The 16,970-nt window shown below is 37.1% G+C and overlaps 1 long non-coding RNA gene across 6 annotated transcripts in view; it reads left to right on the top strand.

Annotated features, from left to right (window-relative positions):
- The window catches only part of LOC144301307 (uncharacterized), a 106,113-nt gene that overhangs the window by 20,731 nt on the left and 68,412 nt on the right, over positions 1-16,970 (top strand). For 4 of the 6 annotated variants that reach the window (XR_013368137.1, XR_013368136.1, XR_013368132.1 and 1 more), the window contains one exon: positions 16,475-16,655. This is a non-coding gene — a long non-coding RNA (uncharacterized LOC144301307). Of the gene's footprint in view, positions 1-6,232; positions 6,474-8,471; positions 8,815-16,474; positions 16,656-16,970 lie in introns of those variants that run through there. The other 2 variants (XR_013368133.1, XR_013368134.1) reach the window with 1 other exon arrangement.

Below are 16,970 nucleotides of genomic sequence, written 5' to 3'. Positions count from 1 at the left end.
TTCCCCGGAAGGCTGGTTTACCAGCAGACCACTGCCAGTGACTATTTTTGTTTTTGTTTTATGTTATTTTACTTTATTTTAATTTTTTGTCACTAAAGCAATTAGGGATATCTATCTTGTCTTTCTTTAGGAGAAGAAACACACACTCACAAACATACACATGCACTGAAAGAGAAAATTACTAACAGTGTTTTAACTAGGTACTTTGTAAAGTCCAAACTTTTGACTTTCAGAAAAGCATAGTATATTATATGTGTTCATTATGTACATGTGGAAATTGAAGGCAGGAGACACGAATCATTCCCTCTATTATGGTCTCTTTGCTTTCTTTCCTTTTCACCCTCCTTCTTTCCCTCCTGCACTTATCCCCATTTCTTTTTTTTCTTTTTTTTTTTTTTTAATTTTTATTTATTTATGATAGTCACAGAGAGAGAGAGAGAGAGAGAGGCAGAGACACAGGCAGAGGGAGAAGCAGGCTCCATGCACTGGGAGCCCGATGTGGGATTCGATCCCGGGTCTCCAGGATCGCGCCCTAGGCCGAAGGCAGGCGCCAAACCGCTGCGCCACCTAGGGATCCCCTTTTTTTTCTTTTAACAAATATATTGTTTAGAGAGGAGATTGGATTTTTCTAAGACTTTGAATTACCATATACATTTTAAATATATATATATATATATATATATATATATATATATATATGCTTAAAATCCAGAGCTATCAGTAGAAGTGGTAAATGAGACAAGGAGAAATTAAGAGAAACTATTGGAAATAAAGTAGGTGAGACACCAAAATTAAGATCAATGAGGGAAGGGATGTGGAAGGAGGCAGGAGAATCCCATTATCAAGGTGTGAACTAACAAGAGTAAGAGTGGGATAGTAAAGAGAGGACTTGCTTAACAATCTTCATTCATGCATTCAGCAATTAAATATTGCATATCTGTACTGAGTCTCTTTGACAATTGGGACATTTTGAGGTGTTTTAGACTTGGACCTTTTTCCTAAATAAATACATATATTTAGATAATAATCTGTATGAGACAGGCAACGTAAGATTTAAGAATGCTCTGTTTGATCAAGGATAGAATAGCAGTCAGAGTTTTCTAGATAACAGAAAATAGAACCAGTAGTTTTATTATAAGGGACAAACTCACATGATATGGAGGCTGAGAAGTCTCACAATCAACTGTCTGCAAACTGGAAAGCCAGGAAAACCAATAGTATAGGTTCTAGTCCAGACCTGAAGACCCAAGAACCAAGAGTGCCAAGGACAGAAGATCCAGCTCAACAGTTGGACATAATTAGTTCAACCTTCTTATGCCTTGCCTTTTAGTTCTATTCAGGTCCACTCACACTGGATTGGATTGGTTGAGGCCCACTGAAGAAAACCATCTGCTTTACTCAGTCTATCAATTCAAGTACTAATCTCTGAGAAACACTCTCACAGACACATTCAGAAATAATGTTTAACCAACTTACCTGGGAATTAACACAACCCAGTCAGTTGACAAGTACAATTAACATCATAAGTAAGATTCTGGGATGAGACTATAATAATGTTGAGAATGTTTTGTACAAAAAGATTAGAACTTTCCTGGGATGGGAACCTTTAAATCACATCTCAGAACAAAGGCATCAAGAAATCTGTGTTGTGGGTTCAGTGAAGTGCCTACTAGGAATCTGGATCACATACCACTACCCAGTAAGTACCATTGTAGTGGAACCAATGGGACTACAATATCCCTTTATATGGAATTGGTCACACTAAAATAATGTATTAGTTTTCTATTGCTGCTATAGCAAATTACCACAAGTTTTGCATCTCAAACCAAAACAGATTTATTATCTTATAATTTGGCAGGTCAGAAGTCTCACCAGGGTAAAATCAAGGTGTTAGCAGAGCCATGGTCCCTTCTGGAGTTTTTAGGGATTGGGACAAATTAAAAGAACTTATTAAACTCAACAGCAAAGAAACAAACAATCCAATCATGAAATGGGCAAAAGACATGAACAGAAATTTCACGGAGGATGACATAGACCTGGCCAACAAACACATGAGAAATTGCTCCGCATCCCTTGCCATCAGGGAAATACAAATCAAAACCACAATGAGATATCACCTCACACCAGTGAGAATGGGGAAAATTAACAAGACAGGAAACAACGAATGTTGGAGAGGATGTGGAGAAAGGAGAACCCTCTTGCACTGTTTTTGGGAATGTGAACTGGTACAGCCACTCTGGAAAACTGTGGGAGGTTCCTCCAAGAGTTAAAAATAGATCTGCCCTATGACCCAGCAATTGCACTGCTGGGGATTTACCCCAAAGATACAGATGCAGTCAAATATAGAGACACCTGCACCCCAATGTTTATAGCAGCAATGTCCACAATAGCCCAAACTGTGGAAGGAGCCTCCGTGTCCATTGAAAGATGAATGGATAAGAAGATGTGGTCTATATATACAATGGAATATTACTCAGCCTTTAGAAATGACAAATATCCTGCTTCGATGTGGATGGAACTGGAGGGTATTTTGCTGAGTGACGTCAGTCAACCGAAGAAGGACAATCATCATATGGTCTCATTCATTGGGGAATATAAGAAATAGTGAAAGGGATTAAAGGGGAAGGGAGAGAAAATGAGTGGGAAATATCAGAAAGGGTGACAGAACATGAGAGACTCCTAACTCTGGGAAACGAACAAGGAGTGGTGGAAAGGGAAGTGGGCAGGTGTTGGGGTGACTGGGTGACGGGCACTTGATGGGATGAGCACTGGGTGTTACGCTATATGTTGACAAATTGAACTCCAATAAAAAAAAAGAGAAAAAAAAAAAGCATACCAAGTTGAGATTGGATTGCTAGAGACCCACAGTATTTGCTCACCTACTGTGTAATTATAGGAGATGGAGAAAATGAGAAAGCAGAGATGGTATGATGGATTAACCCTCTGAGCTTTTTGAGATGCAGGGAAAGTATACTTTGCCATTTCCCAGGCACTATTGATGTATTCACTCAGGTGAACAGATGAACCTCGGGCTGCAGATATGCTGCAGACCACTGCAAATGTGGGAAAAGCAAGCAGTCCAATCTTACAGAGCACCACTAGCAAAAATACTCTTTGACCAAACTCTTCTGAGGCTCTTTATTTTTAAAGATTTATTTTATTTATTTGAGAGAAAGAGTGAGGGCTGGTCAAAGGAAGAGGGAAAGGGAAATCTAAGCAGATTCCACACTCTGATGTGGGGCTCAACCCCCTAGATCAGGACCTAAGCTGAAACCAGAAGTGGGAACATTTTCTTAGGGTCTTCTAGTTTGTTCAAGTAGTCCTAATTTTTGGTCTTCATCTCTGTTTTGTCCAATATTAGCAAGAACCTTACTAAGGCAGTTTAGTCAGAATTCTCTATCCTTTGTGCCTGGCTACCCTTGATATGAAATTGAATTCCTCATCCTCAATCATGCCCTGGATCCAGGTTCCACCTGAAAACCCTGGACTGCCTTCAAGAAGAATCCTGTTAAGCCATTTTATTCAGATTTCCATCTTACCCCTGATGTGTCCTCTCAATATTTTCTTTTTCCTAAGTAGGCTCCATGCCCAGGGTGGAGCCCAATGCTGGTGGAACTCATCACCCTGATATCAAGACCTAAGCCAGGATCAAAGGTCAGATGCTTAACTGAATGAACCACTCATTATCATGCTCCTGCTTAGTAATTCTCCATCCACTGACTCCCACCCTCCCTCCTCCCTGGCTATGAACATTAATACTCACTTTTCCTTATTGTGTTTGAAGTTGAGCCTAAACTCTCTCCCTCACTTTGCAAAACACCATTACAGTGGTCCCTTTTGCTGTTGTGATGACCCCTCTTCAAAAAAGCCTACCTTACCTTTCTTTAACAAGTGTCAAAAATAGGGTTTTGTTAGCACCATCAATAACTAAAGAAAGGTAAATCACAAGTTTCTCATTAACAGGGCTCTCACTCATCTACAGTGAACCAGGAGGTATGAACCTGGCGATGCTCGATAGAGATCATTGTAAAGGAGGCAGATACCTAGTCACATCCACCATGCAGTTGAGTTTAAGTGTCACCATGTCACTGACTTCTTTCTCCTTTTCAAAACTGGACCAACCATAGAGAAAGGGGAGGTGATAGTAAAAGAGAGGATCATGCCTCAATCTATATTCTAGGCTGTAGTGAAGCCTGTGCTGGAAAGAAAAGAGTTTAGCATTAGTGGCCTCAACTGAGAAAATAAAGCTGTGTTTCTATTATAGAATTCAGTCTCTTCAGTTAAACTAATTAAAATAGGCAAGAGTAGATGGCAAAGGTGCACAAATAAGAGTGAATTAATAAGACAATAAGAAGTCAGACTGAAACCAGTTCACAGAGGACCCCACCTCTCTAGTTTAATAAATGTGATTTTGATGCTGTCAGCTACAAAGCTGAAGATGGAAATAATTGAAGGAGTGACTTTAGAAACAAACAACTGTCAGGATACCTGCATTCTTTTTGGAGCTCTACCACTGTTTAACTAAAAAACTGGGGCCAAGTCATGGTCTAATGCTTAAATCATCTCTATTGTAAAAGAATGTTGCTATTGCAAAGAAGAAGGTCATCTCAAATACAGGCACGATGTAAGTGGCTGGCACAGGGGCTTGAAGAGGTAGGTGATGAAGTCAGAGGTGAGTAAGGGATCTGCGCTCTTATAATTTGGAAGAAATAGGTACCCACATCATCAGAAGTGACAGCAAGGGAAAGAGAGCCCCGGTAGAGAGATCTGGATCATGGTAGATAGGAACACACATCATGACTTTGAGATCTAAGTTTTGGGTGTTTTCTTACAGGACAATAGAAATTGAACAGTTAAATTTGCCCTCTGAAGCATCTTCACTCTCACTTTGCCAGCCAACTCATGTGCTGTTGGAGAGACCATGGAATTATATCGGGAAGGAATTTTGCACGTTCTCAAACAGCCTATTTTTGGGAGCATGAATAATTACTCCAGATGGCTGTTTAAATCTGTTGGCATTGTTTCTACTGTACATTCATTGTTTAGAGACCCATTTTGTTAGATCTCAAAGAGAAGTACAAAGTTGCAATAGTCGTCATATTTAGCATTGATCTCTTGTAAGCTTTTTAAAAAACTTCCACTGAGAGAAGGTTAACAGAGATGCTGATATGAAGATTTTTAATAAATTATGATGGCAGTGGAGCCAGAGAGCTTCTTTTATAAGAACACAGTTTTAAATTCTAATGGTTGTGCTGTGTGTGTGTGCATGTGTGTGTGTGTGTGTTTGCAGAGATATATAACACCTTGTATACTTCCTTTGATTTAATTTTTTATGAATTCAAACTATTTAGGATAATTTTATCAGGGTTATTCAGTAGAGTCACTGACCTTCTTATTTTCTGCATCAAATGAAAACATTATTTTTGTTCTCTCTATTTTCTTCCTTCCTTCCTTCCTTCCTTCCTTCTTTCCTTCCTTCCTTCCTTCCTTCCTTCCTTCCTTCCTTCTTTCCTTCCTTCCTTCCTTCCTTCCTTCCTTCCTTCCTTCCTTCCTTCCTTCCTTCCTTCCTTCAAACAATAGAATGTTTTCTATTCCTCCCTTTCTCCCCCTCCTCTTTCTTTCTTCATTTGTTCATTGGCTCATTCATTCCTTCATTGATTTGTTCATTCCGTACAAGCTTCTCTTTCCTACACACTCTAATTGGTAAACCATCAATGAAAGTTCATTTTTGGTAAACTATTAAATATGTAACAGAAAATAGGCAGAATAAATAGTTATTTCTTCTGTCAGAGCAGATTCAGGGCCAGGCTCTAATAGTATAGGATGAATCTAGATACTAGACCTGCCTTTAAGATTTTATTTATTTATTTAGAGGAGAATTGGGGGCCAGGGCACAGAGAGAGAGATAGAGAGAGAGAGAGAGAGAATCCCAAGCAGACCTCCTGCTGAGCACAGAGCCCAACTCAGGGCTTGATCTAACCACCCTGAAATCATGACCTAAACCAAAATCAACAGTTGGGCACTTAACCAACTGAGCCACCCAGGTGCCCCTGGAACTGCCTTTAAAGTAATGTCTCTCAACCCGTATCCACAAGAATCCTCCATTGCCTGATGGTTACATCTGAGAAACATGGCCAGCAAAAGCACAGTAACAGATGAAGTTTATTTTTTTAAAGTTCATACAAGCAGTAAATACCATTCAATTGTTCATACACTTGGTTCTACATTACAGGGGAGCCATCTCTACCCGGAGAAGTATTTGAAAGGATTTAGAAGCAGCATGACAAAATCACAAGAGCACTGTGACAGATGATAGTAGATGGATGAAAGCATAACTTGTTCTAAAAGAAGAGGGGAGGATAAAACCTACAAATTTATAAACTTGGAGACATTTAGTGGGAGAGAAAAGAGCTTTATAGTAGTCAAAAAAGTCTGCAGATTTTAACAAATGGAGTTTATAACCAGGAACTTGAGTAAGTAAGAAAGTATTTCTGCATAGTTCTGATGAGAAACAATTTTTAAAAAATGAGACAGTTTAAGACTAAAATAACAATACAAAGGAAGCCATCTTTCACCTATGTTATTGATGTTATTCAACATTTTTTCCTAGAAATTTTAGGTAAAGTAGGCAGAAAAAAGCCATACAACATAATTATTTAAGGTTAAAAAAAAAAAAAGGTCTGTGCCATTTGGAAATAATTGAATGCATACTAGAGAACTCTAATAGATTCAGCTTTAAAAAAAAAAAACATTTGCGCTAACAAATAATAGTGAAATGGTTAATTTTCAAGACAAAAAAAAGTTTCCTTTATTACTTTATAATCACTCCAAAATATAAGACCCTAGACACAGTGGCACAGTGGAAACAAAAATGTAAATAACTAAAAATAAATTGATCAGGAAATCTTCAGGGACTATAAACATAATTTTAAATATCAAAAGGCATTAAATTGGGGATATTCAAGATACATTAAGAAATATAGATAGAGTTTAGATTATAGACTTACTGTGAGAAGAATTAAATGACAAAGCTTTTAAATCTGTCCAAATTAATAATGTGTTTTTGACAAACAAAATATTAACTTAAATGTCAATGGAGATTTTGTATATATTTAACAAAAATATCTTCAAGCTTCTCTGGAAGAGCAAACAGTAGAAATGCAAAGAAATAATATAGGATGCCTTGTCTTACTATTATTAAAGCTTATAAAATTAAAATAATTAAAATTCTATGATAACTATGCAGAAATAAACAGGCAATTTAGAATGTGTTGAAGGTCACCATTCAAATGACTAGGAAAGAATGGACTTTCCAAAATACACAGTGGAATGATGTTTCCTCTGAAAAAGTAGTATTTGATCAGTATCTCAATATCTATACCACAATAACTTACATATGGACTAACATGTTTTTTGTTTTGTTTTATTTTTTAAGATTTTATTTAATTATTCATGAGAGACAGAGAGAGAGAGGCAGAGACATAGGCAGAGGGAGAAGCAGGCTCCATGCAGGGAGTGCAGTGTGGGACTCGATCCCAGGATCCCGGGATCATGCCGTGAGCCAAAGGCAGATGCTCAACCGCTGAACCACCTAGGCATCCCCATGGACTAACATGTTAATGAAAAATGTATACAACAATTCTGGGAGAAAATACAGACATGTATGCATGTTAATCTGTAGGGAAGAATTTCACAAGTCACCTCCAAAGTCAGAAAGGAAAAAAAAATGTGAATAGATTTGAGAAGTAGAAACATAAGAAATATTATATCATAGAAATCATTAAAAAGTTATAAAGTAAGTGATTGCTTAGAGGAATATTTAAAAGAAATGTCAGGAGAAGAGTTAATATTGCCCATATGCCAGAGAATTTTTATAAGAGGTGAAGAGATGAACTCCAATAGAAAAATAGACTACTGTTATGAATAGACAATTTATTATAGAAGGAACAAAAAGAGAACATTCAACCCATTCAATCATACGATATGGACTTATTGTCAAGGACATGGCTAGGTGCTAATGCAGAATGGAGAACATAGACAAGGTCTCAGCTATCTGTTTACAAAAGGGAATCAAATAAAAATACAAGATACTTCCAGATAGTAGTAGATGCTGTTAATGGAACAAAACAAGGTAATCTCACAGGGTCACTGGAAATGGAGCTGGGGCTCCCTTGGTTCAGATCCTCTGGGACAGGCTCTCTGGGGTGGTATGTTAGCTGAGTTTTGAATCAGGAGAAGGCACCAAAATACAGCTATTTCAGGAAATGTTCCAGGCAGGGAAGGAGAAGGGCCATACCTTAAGGAACAGGAAAGAAGTTTCAATAAAGCTTGAGATTGGGAGTGGGAGTGGGGCATGACAGGAGTCATAGGAGGGAGTTAATAGACAGGGTGTGAAATTAGATCAGGCAGGTAGGAAGAGACTCTATCTAGTAGGAACAATTAGGTTTTATTCTAATTCTAATTTATTCTAGGATGAAGATCCTGTGGGAAGAAAGGAGAAAATACACGTGAATGGAGGGGAAAATTTAACCTACTAACCTAGCATCATTTTAAAACAAAGCTAGATATCTTCTAGCTAATAACCCAGCAAGGAGGGCTGTCCAGCTCTGTCTCCCCCATTCCATGAGAGATGAGAAGTAACAGAATTTTAATGGAAGACTTTGAGGAAGGCGATAAGGATGGATTCCCTCTATGAAGAGATCCCTTAGCTGCTCTGTACAGAATGTATTCCCAGTGACAAGAACTGAAGTGAGACAGAATTAGGAGATAGAACTTTGGACCAGGCAAGAGATGATCATTACAAAATAAAACAACCCTGATGTATTTTCTGTCTTTGATATTGAAAAGCATTAACATAAATAATACAAGGAATATGAAAATGAATGCTCATGGATATATATATATATATGCATACTTGTATATACTCATATATTTATATGTATATGTACATTCATTATTGTCATATTTTTAGACTTATTTACTTATTTACCAATATTTATCAAAGCCCTACTAAATAGGTGCATACATTTTGACCCAGAAACTTAACCTCATAAAGAAGAATCCTAGTTAAATAATTGAATTGGTTCCCAAAGATTTAATACCACAATTTCATCTCAGATCTATTTATAATATGGAAAAGTGGAGGTGCCTGAACTAACCTTCAAAGGAGAATAGGTAAATAAATCATGCTTTGTTCATTTCACAGATTGATTACTCAGAAGTCATTAAAAACGATGTTGCAAACCTCCATTTAATGAAGTGAAAGAGCATTTAGTGATCAATATTCTTAATACAAATGTCTATACATACATATTGAAAACATGAAATATTATAAACCAAAATATTAATTACCATAATTTATGACTAAGATCATTACCTAATTTTTAATATGTTTGCATTTTGTTATGTTTCCATCATGTAATAGAAATTTTTTAAACTTGTTTTAGAAGAATTAAGTTAAAAAAAATAAAAGAGTCAAGTTGTATCTAATATAATGGTATTATATTACTAAAGCCACATGGCATTGCCATCAAAACTCTTTATATTTCATGGATGGATATTAAGAACTTTTCTAATGACCAGGCTTAATAAGTAAATAAGCCTATCCTATTGGGAAATGGACTTAGATATGGATATTGCTTTCATAGCCAAATAATCATCAGTATTCTTTATATCGGTCAGATCTTACTGCTGGCTTATGTTGACCTCCATGATTATCTCTCATGCATGTTTGCTATGGCAATACTCCTGAACTTTACTTCTCTCCCTGAGAGCCCAGGCTGGATGACCCAGGACTTAAAATTACTGTCATCAGTTGATAAACTTTTCTGCCTTGTTTTAACTCAGTTCTAGGATTCTTTACTTCAGAAGGTTCTCTGAGTCCATTAAGGAAATGAAGAGCGCTCATGGCTCCATATTTCCTTTCATCACAGCTCAGCTTACATATCCTCTGTGTTAGACCGTGAAGTCATAGAAGGAGAGGAGATGCTCTCAGAATCACCTGTTTCTTCAGTGCCTGGTGTAGACACTAGAGCATCAAAGCTACTAAGTATATGTTGGTTGAACTAAAATAATAGAGCATCACCATCACCAGTTTTATATATAAAATTATGGTGATGCTCTATTCTTTATATGTTTATACACATATATTTATTTATATATAACAGTGTATATACACACACATATATATAGTTTTGTATATATAAACACATACACACTAAACATATATATGCATATTTATACATATATATGTATGCATATGGTATTATTATAGGAAAAGCAATTTATACATTACTCTTTAAGAACAAATGAGTTAAAAAATACCCATATCATATGACATTAGAGAGTTGCAGATTAAAACAACTAGATACCACTACACATCTACTAGAATGGGTAAAATCCCCCAAACTCTGAAAATACCAAATGGTAGTGAGAATATGGAACAACAGGAGCTCTCATTCATTGCTGGTAGGCATACAACATAGTACCGTCACTGTGTAAGACAGTTTGGCAGCTCCTTACAGAGCTAAGCATACTCTTACCATAAAACCTGGGAATCATGCTCCTTGGTATTTATACAAATGTGTTGGGAATTTATGTCCACATAAACACTGCACACAGATACACCTTTATTCTTAATCACCAAAAACCCCTAAGCAACTGAGATGTACTTCAAAAGATGAATGAGTAAACACATTGTGGTACGTCCATACACTAGAGTACTTTTTTTTCAATGATAAAAAAGAAGTGAGTGTCAAACCATGAAAAGACATAAACGGATCTTTAATGCACATTACTTAGATAAGCCAGTCTGAAAAGGCTGCATACTACATATAATTCCAATTATATGACATTCTATAAAAGTCCAAACAAGTTGCAGTAGCAAGATCAGTGGTTGCCAGAGATTTGGGGGTAGGGGAGAACCAGTGTGTGCGTGAAGTACAGGGCATTTTTAGGGCAATGAACTATTCTGTATGATACCATAATGGTGGATAAATGGCAGTGCATTTGTCAAAACTCCTAGTACAGAACAACATATGAACACTAATGTAAACTATGGACTTTAGCTAATAATTGCGTGTCAACATTGGTTGATCAGTTCCATCAGTTCCAAGCATACCATTCTAATGTCAGCTGTTGATAATAGGGGAAATGTGAGGGGAAGAGGGGGCATATGAGGACTCTGCCTTATTTGATCAATTCTGTAAACCTAAAGCTACTCAAAGCAGTAGTCTATCAATTTTTTAAAAAATTGTTTTATTGTTTAACTGAGGTTTGTTCAAAGCTTTCTCGACCTTACCATTAATTCAAGTAGGAACCTGAGTGAATACAAGATTGGGTAGGAGTTACATTCTATAGTGTCTGCTGCTAGAGTGCTCTGTAGCCTAAAAAATCACATGTCCTGGGATAGACCATGTACCATTAGGTGCTTAACAATCGGAGTCTATTGCTCCTTTGTGTAAATCCCTCCAATGGTTTCCCATTGCACTTAGAATAAAATTGAACTCACCAGGCCTTGCATGAGCTGGGCATCTTCCACACTGCTCAGTGTGCTGCAGCCAATCAACTGTCTTCTTCTTCCTCTCCAAGCTCATATGAACATTACACTTGCTATTTGTACTTTATAAAAGCATCTTTAATCACTCTGTTGGCTCCTTTTGGTAGTTATGAATATGAACAGGATTGGCACATCCTTCTTTATCCTACTTCTATTCTATTCTACTATCCTACTGCGTTTTCTTCTTTGCACTTGTCTTTGGTCACACACATTTCATTTATGTCTGATGCTGACCACTACAAAGTAGCTCCCTCAAAAGCAGGAATCTTTCTTATCTTTCCACCACTGTTTGTGGAATGCCTAGGATAGCACCTATCATACAGTAGGTACTCAAAGCTTAACTTGTGAGTAAAAAAAAAATGGGAGGAAATATGAAACTGTGATTAAGGTCATAGAGCATAGAGGTCTGGTTAGGTAGTCTTGGGGTCTAGAATCAATTATCAATGTTACCACATATAGGTTAAAAAGTTTATGCAACATACTTTATCTCACTGAGCCTTAGCTTCTTCTTGTATCAAATGAAACTTTCAGACTACCTGGGATCTAAAGTCTGTTTTAACTCTAAAATCCTACATTCCTTGTGGTTCAAAATGATTGAGGTCTCACTAGAGAGCAGCTAATTCGATATATTCTATTAGCAGTGCAATTTCTGTGATGATATATGCCAGTTCAGCATACTGTAACCACCTTTCAGAGTGACATTGTCACACATCTGGTCGAATAAATTAATGTTCCCATCTGGATTGATGCTTTTGGCAGGGACACTGAGTACTAATGCCACATGACCTCTCCATCATAAAACAGAAAATGTGTTATGATTTTACACCATCAGGCAGTGAAACTGTTGACTTTCCATTTCCCTATTTTTTTTTTCATGGAACCATTGATTAACCTACACCTGGCACTCCAAGTCATATAATGGGATAGAAAATTTCACAGGTCTTCTTGAGGCTATGTGTGTGTTTGCTCTATCCTGTTTCTGTAGAAAACATTGGCATCTACTAGATCAACAATTATTTTAAGTAAATGTGTTCCAATATTACAAAAAGCAATGTCTGATTTGAAACCCTGGCAGAGGGGTATCTGGGTGGCTAAGTTGGTTAAGCGTCTGCTTTCGGTTCAGGTCATGATCCTGGAGTACTGGGATAGAGTCCCTTGTCATTGGGCCCCCTGCTCAGCAGGGAGTCTGCTTCTCCCATACTCTCTCTCTCTCTCTCTCTCTGTCAAATAAATAAAATCTTAACAAATCTTTTTTTCTTAACAAAAAAAAAACCCTAGCAGATATTGAAAGGAGGCCAGATCATGGAAAGACCCCATATAATTTCAAGTTGTTGCTGCACTAGGAAAAGACAGACTTCCTGCAGTTCTGCTTTCTAGGTTACATGAAAACTTTCCTCCAGGAGGATCATGGACACATTTGTGTCTTTCCCTCACAAAGGTGGGTTCTGCTAGTAATGAGAGAACTTTTGGTTGTTTCCATCAATCCGCCTGCGTTGTGTGAAATCTGCTTCTTGCTTCAGTTTCAACTTAGATGATCACAAAAGACTTGAGCCAGCACCTAAAACACTGTCACATCCCGAAGACTGTATCCTTCACTCTCTTGCTGAGGGTAAAACAATTTGTGGTAGATGAGTCACTGGTAGCAAAATAATGAAAGCTTCGTAAAGATAGTGCTGTCTGCTGAAAGCTCCAAAAAGCCCACACATCAGGGAGGTAAATGACATTAAGGGACCTTTCTAACAATGGTGTGAGATCATACTGTTCTCTCTCAACCAGAGCCGAATCAGGACAATACCAATGGTAAAAACATGAGAGGAGGAAATTGAAGAAACAGGATTAGCTCTTAACCCTAGTCAATTTATATGCCATAAGAATCACTTATATTTCCCAAATATAAATGAGAAATAGAAACTCCTGCAGGGAGATAAATAATATACTTTACAATGTCTGACACTTATATTTGCTTGGTAAACATTAGTTTTCTTTTTTATTGTAAAATGAACTTTGTATTCAATTTGCTTAACTCCAGGAGCAGCTGTGGCTTTTGAGAGCTTTCCATGCACTTTAACACCTGAGGTGGATGGAGCACCATTTCACAGAACTTTCAGGCTCTGGAGGAGGCACACATGCAAACATGCTTGAAGATTACATGAAATGGGTTCTGAACAGTGGTTTGGCAGGGCAACTTTAAAAGCCATAGGGTGTATGATTAATGTGGATCAAGAAATTGGAGATGGGCCATGAAGAGATCTGGTCTGAGCTGAGCTTGAGGAATGCTACAGTTGTGAGCAGAAAGGTTAACAGAACAATGGGAGTGAAGATGGGATGGCGGAAACATGCTAATTATTACATTTAAGTTACCTGGAGCAGAGAAGGCTGTTGGAATACCTGACCAAAAAAGAAGAAAGGAGAATATTTATAGTGTTAGATAAGCCTGGACAGTTAGGGGAGAGCTAGACCATGGAGGATAATTCATGCTGCCTTACGAAGTTCTAGTTTTATTCTAGAACTAAGGAAGAACTTAATGTAAGAGGTTTTATTTACTGTTTGCATTTGTTTACTGACTTAATGAGGGAAGTGACTCCAGTTTGAGAGAGAAAACTTTGTTCCAAGATTGACAGCAAAAAAAAGCATACGTACATGAGCATGCACACACCGTATCACAGACACATAAGCAAATTAGTTAAGTGTGTCTATTAAATTAATTTAGTGTGCTACTATTTACTTTATTATAAGATGTGTGTATTTACTCTCACAACCTGAGCTGCCCTAGTTACATGTTTCCAAATTGAGATTTCTAAACCACCACAAGCCTTCAATGATGAAAGCTTGCTTCGTGCACTAAAGAACAGAATTTGTAGCAGACACTAGCTCTGTGGCCAGGAAGAGGGAGTACGAAGGAATGAGTTGACAAGGCACACTCCATATTAGTAGGAAGCCACCATGGGAAGTAGAAAGCAGGGTGAGGCCAGGGGTGGGTCATGGTGCCTGACTCCTGTGATAGGGCTAACATAGAAAGGTGGCAGCTCAGTGGACACTTGGTTTCTTAAATTTTCTGCATCCATATTCAGGGATGTGGGTATGAACAACTTCACAATCTTCTCAGACCATTCACTAATAAGAATGGAGCTCCTCAAGTCTTGTAAGGTACAATCTTGGTGGCTTCAGGGACTGAATGGGGTCAAGGAAGCCCATGAGAACCATCTGTATTCTATCTGGTGACTCTGTGCTGGAGGTAAGGGTAGAACTAGGGGTAACAAAGGAGTACAGGGTGTAATACATATTCTGTGAGCTCTTATCATCCAATTGAAGAGCTAAGACCTACTTTGACACAAAGCTTTTAGCACACAAGCTTTTAGCATGTACAAGTTCAAGATAACTTTTGTTTATACATAACTCAAGCTCTTCTTCATGAAATTTTGCTTTGTTTCACATCCACCGCACCCCTTTCCCCTACTTTTCCACAATGCCTTATCATTTATTTACAATTTACTCCATTTTCACATAATTAAAAAATAATGTAAGTACAGACAGATGCAACTTCTATTGCTAGGGAAACTGGCATGTGTGGTTTTGGTAAAGTCACTTAACTCAGCTTATTCTTTTTATTATATTTCCTGTTTATCTCACTCATACTTATTATAAACTTTATTCTTTCTATGTCCCCATGTTCTGACAAATCAATACAATTCTTCTGAATAAACCAACTTAATTCTTTTTATTTCTACTTGATAAATTTTGATTTAACCTTTCCTTGACCTCTCAATTGTCATCATAAAGAATCATTTGCATTTATCTTTAAAATTATGTAAATGCCTGAATTGGTTATTTTATATGCATGTATAGCTATATTTATATGGATACATAAAAGGTTAATGTATATGAAATTAGTCTCAAACTGAAAAGCATTAAAATTTTATATTTGTGATCAACATAGTGTGACCTCAATGTATTAGAAAGGGCATTTTTATTGGTTTATTGTTATTTATGTCTAACAAATTGACCACTATGTAAAAATGTCTCATTATATTTAATATACTAAGTACTGGTTAGTATGTTGGTGAGATGAAACTTAAATTTTATTCCTGGAAAACTTGTTTAACTGAAAAATTGGTGTAGCTTTTGTCAAAAAAAAAACGTAATATGAAACGGTTCTTGAAAACTTAATATATATTGATTTTTAAAATCTGATTTCTATTAATTAGCCCTTAAAAATATAAAGGCAATATTTAGACTCATATTCATAGCATTACTTTTTACTTAATTCACTACGTGTTTTTTGAGTACATACTGTGAGCTGGACAGCGTTCTAGGATTTGGAAACAAACATCCATTCTTCTGTAGACCTTGTAGCTAGGGAGTCTGACAATGATGAGTGTGAACATATGATCACATAAAAGTCATTATTTTAGATATCAGGAGAGACTTTTCCAAAGAGATGACACCTGAGCAGAGATTGAACAAGATGACCAAGTGAGTCATGAGATATCTGGGGTTGGGGGGAAGACACTTATAATAACAAAAATGTGTAAACCACTCCAATATCCAACAACCATAGAATGGCTGAATAATCCTTGATATCATCACATCATCTTGGTTCCCATGTTGGTGTATACCTATCGGCTCAGAAAAAGTACAACAAACAGCACCCTATTTTGCTTTCATTAATGGTTAGGTATATATAATACATTTTATGGACATCCTTCAAAAAATGGATTCCCATATAATAAGTTAGGGAACTCTTTTCCTTTCTGACAAACCTTATTTCCTTACTTTGGTATCCTATACTTCCCCCTCTTCTCTCTAAATATACACTCTTACCAAGGTTCACAACACATCCTATTTTTTAAAATCCTCTTAAGTTATGACTTAATTCAATTCTTTGGTCTGAAAACTAACATGTTGTTTGTATTCTAGTCACAACAATTTCACTGAGCACTCGCTCTGAAAAGTGTTGAAGACACATAGAAGAAAATATGAATGATCCTTGCTTTCACAAAGCATACTATGTAAAGAAGGAGATGAATGGGGAAACAGAAGCTCATAATACAAGTTGAAAAGGGTCTATGATATGCAGAGGATTCCACTGGACCACAGGGCAAGTATTTCTAAATTGAGACAAGGGCTCTGAGAGGAGGTCACTATGAATATGGTAATATTTTGCATTTGGTTTTGAAGGACAAGTGCAATTAACTAGTTGATGAAGGAGGTGGGTAAACGATTCCAAGTAGTGGGATTGGAGTGAGTATAATATGCAGGAGAGCTCATGGTGTGGAAAAGCAAAGGTGAGTATTTTTGACTCAAGAAAGTGTTGGAGAGGAATAGCTGCAAAAGAGGCTGGAGACTCAGGCAGAGATCAGATAATAAAGAACACGTGTTGACTTTGTGTTTGACATTTATCCTATAGGTCTAG

Source organism: Canis aureus, chromosome 2, assembly GCF_053574225.1.
Source record: "Canis aureus isolate CA01 chromosome 2, VMU_Caureus_v.1.0, whole genome shotgun sequence".
In the NCBI taxonomy this organism is placed as follows: Eukaryota; Metazoa; Chordata; class Mammalia; order Carnivora; family Canidae; genus Canis; species Canis aureus.
This window is presented reverse-complemented; position numbering and strand designations above follow the sequence as displayed.